This window comes from Tupaia chinensis, unplaced genomic scaffold (genome assembly GCF_000334495.1).
Source record: "Tupaia chinensis unplaced genomic scaffold, TupChi_1.0 Scaffold000285_1, whole genome shotgun sequence".
In the NCBI taxonomy this organism is placed as follows: Eukaryota; Metazoa; Chordata; class Mammalia; order Scandentia; family Tupaiidae; genus Tupaia; species Tupaia belangeri.
Genome location: NW_006159769.1, coordinates 108,810 through 112,273, shown reverse-complemented (window position 1 = coordinate 112,273; position 3,464 = coordinate 108,810).

Below are 3,464 nucleotides of genomic sequence, written 5' to 3'. Positions count from 1 at the left end.
CTTCTGGGATACCAATTATCCGGATGTTTGGACATTTGATGGTATCTAGTACTTCTCATATATTATTCTCATTTTGGGGGGCAATTTTCTGTCTTCATGGTGGATTTTTCTAGGCCAGTGATTCTATCTTCTACATCTGAGATTCTATTTTCTGTATGATCTAGTCTGCTTTTAATACTTTCAAGGGAGATTTTGACTTTGATTTTTTTATATAGTGTGTAATTCCTCTTTTAGACCTTGCAAGAATTTCCTCACCTGGAATTTTTCAGTCCTTCCTCCCCCCTCTTCTGCAGTTCATTGTCTCTCTTCTCTTTCATCTCTGTTAGTTTTTTCACTATGAATATTCTAAATTCTTTATCAGACATTTCCATGAGTTTTATTGTACTGTCTGCAGGTGAAGAGGAGTTACTCTTTTCCCTTGGAGGAGAGGTATTTTCTTGCTTTCCCATATTTCTTGTGCCCCTGTGGTGATTTCTAGTCATCTGATTGGTGGTGTGTTTCTTCCTAATTCTTGAAGTTCACTCTGAGCATTCAGAGGCATGCAGAAGGAGGTGATCTGCTATCTCTCTTCTGTTTTGTTTTCACTCTTTGTACATCAGATTCAGCGGGAATAGATGAATATTATGACCCTAATCATATTCAGATGTTTGGATCTTGTTCGCTTTAACCTGTCTAGACACTTAGTACATATAGGCCACTAAAAATGATTCTGAAGGGGGAAGTCTCAGCAAAAAATCTTCATTTTTGGTAAAGGAAAGCAATATTTCACAGCTCAAGTTCAGTAACCATCTCAGGATGCAATTTTTATGTACTTCTATTTCTGTGTGTTGACTTTAGTTTTCCTGGTATAGCACTCCCTTCAGCACTTCTTGGAGAGCTGGTCTGGTGTTGGTGAATTCTTTCAGGTTTTGTTTATCTAAGAATGTTATGAAAGATACAGAATTCTTGCTTGAAATTGTTTTTTACTTAACACTGAATATATTTTCCCATTCTTTTCTTGCTTGCATTATTTCTCTCTTGCCATTTTTAGTATCTTGTCTCTGTCCATAGTTTTGGCCAATCTGGCTATGACTTGCCTTGGAAAAGATCTTCTTGGGTTGATTCTATGTGGGGTCATTTGTATTTCTTGGGTCTGGATATTTTAGTGCCTCTCGAGGTTTGGAAAGTTTTCTTCCAGTTTTTCATGGGATAGATTATCAATGCCCTTATTAGTTTCTTCACCTACTAGATACTGATGATCTGACTGTTTGGGAGTCTAATGGGATCTAGTATTACTCGTAGGTTATTCTAATTTTTCTAGCTTATTTTCTCAGTCTTTTTGGTGATTTTTTCTAGGTCAGAGGTTCTATCTTCTACATCTGTGATTCACTCTTCTGCATGATCTAATCTGCTTTTAATACTTTCAAGGGAGGTTTTCATTTCCTATATTACAGCCTTCATCTCTAACAATTCCATTTGGTTCTTTTTTATGATGTGTATTTCTTGTTTCAGATCATGCAAGAACTTTCTCATCTCCTGGAACTCATTGTCTCTTTTCTCCTGCATCTTCTGGAGTTTATTGTCTCTCTCTTTTTGCATCTCTGTTAGCTTTGTCATTATGAATATTTTAAATTATTTATCTGACATTTCCATGAGTTCCCTTGTATTGTCTGTGGGAGATAGGCATTATTCTTTTGCCTTAGTGGAGAGATATTTTCTTGGTTTCTCATGTTTATTGTGACTCTGCAGTAGTTTCTGGTCATCTGATGGATGATACATTCTTTCCTAGTTCTGGGGAGTTTAATCTGAACATTCAGAGGCACGCAGGAGGAAGTGACCTGCAACCTTTAAACAGTACCATTTTTCTCCCTCTGTGAAAAAAATTCAGTGGAAATTGAGGATTAATCTGACCTAAAAGTATTCAGATATTTGGCTACTGTGCACCAAGACCTCCCTAGAAATTCAGTGTGTGGAGGCTGAGCATAAATGTGAGAAAGGTAAAAAGAAAAGAAAAAGGAAAAGAAAAAATCAAAATGAGAAAAAAGACAAAAACAATTAAAAAAGAAAAAATTAAGCTAAAAATTAAATTTGTTTAAAAAATTTAAACTATATAGAAAGACAGAGAGAACAAATAGGGTGCTTAAAACTGGCTCCTGGCTAGATTGGGGTGGGGGGGGGAGCAGGAGGGTGAAGTCTGAGCAGAACTCGGTGATTCTAATCCCTGAATGAGGCTGCTCAGAACTCAGATATAGATGGCTGGTGATTGGCTTGTCCTATGCAGAGTGTGTGTGTGTGGGGGGGTGGGGGGCAGGGTAAAAATTAACAAGATAAAGGAGCGACAGAGAGCTAAGAGTTTAAAAAAAATAAAACTAGAGAGAGAGAGAGAGGTGGAGAGAGCCAGAGAGAATAAATAAGGTGCTCTAAACTGGCTCCTGGCTAGATCTGGGCCGCTCAGAACTCAGATATAAATGGCTGGTCATTGGCTTGTCCTGGCTCCTGGCTAGATCTGGGGGACAGGAGGGTGAAGTCTGGGTAGAAGTTCTTCAGTGGTCCTAATCCCTGAATTGTGAATTGATATTGGTATAGACCATTACAGAATCCTTTGCTTCTAAGACAAAATTATGTTCCATATATTTCTTTCACTTATGTGGGAAATGGACTGATAGCACATTAAAAATTTTAACAAGATCAGAAAAAAAGATCATAGCTTTTTGTGTTATTCACAGTAAGGTAGAAAATTATTTTTAAAAAAATTTTGAGAGAGAGTTCTTTTTGTTGTTCTTATAGGATGTGTGTGCATGCTGGAGAGACAGAGAGATAGAGAGCAAGAAATTACTCCCCTCCTCCCTGGGAGGATGGGCACACACACACGTTCTGAGCTGCCAGGTCTGGGACACAAACTGCCATCAACTATGTGGGAGTTCAGTGACATAACCATTATACCATCTGCTAGTCCTGAAAATCAAAATTTTAGTCAAGTCACAGAATGCTGTTTCTTGAGTTCAGTATCATGTACTTAATCTTTCTTCTGTTGTGGTTCAATCTTCCAGATTGAATTCTGGGATATAATATTCAACTCCAGACTTTGTCCCTACAATTAAGTTGCCCATTTTCTTAGTTTTTGAACTCTTATTTCTGTGTCGGCATTTAATTTTACTGACATAGCACTCCCTTAAGAACTTCTTGGAAATCTGATCTGGTGCTGGTAAATTCTTTTCAGGTTTTGTTTATCTAAGAATGTTCGTGTCTTTTCTTCTGAAATGAACGATAATCTTGCTGGGTACTGTATTCTCGGTTGAAATTGCTTTTCTTTTAACACTTAGAATATATTTTCCCATTCTTTCCTTGCTCACATTGTTTCCGATGACAGGTCTGCTGTTAGTCTGATGGGATACCCTTTGTAGGTAACTTGCCATTTTTCTCTTGCCAATCTTAGTATCTTGTCTTTGTCTGTGGTTTTGGTCAATCTGGCTATAATGTGTCTT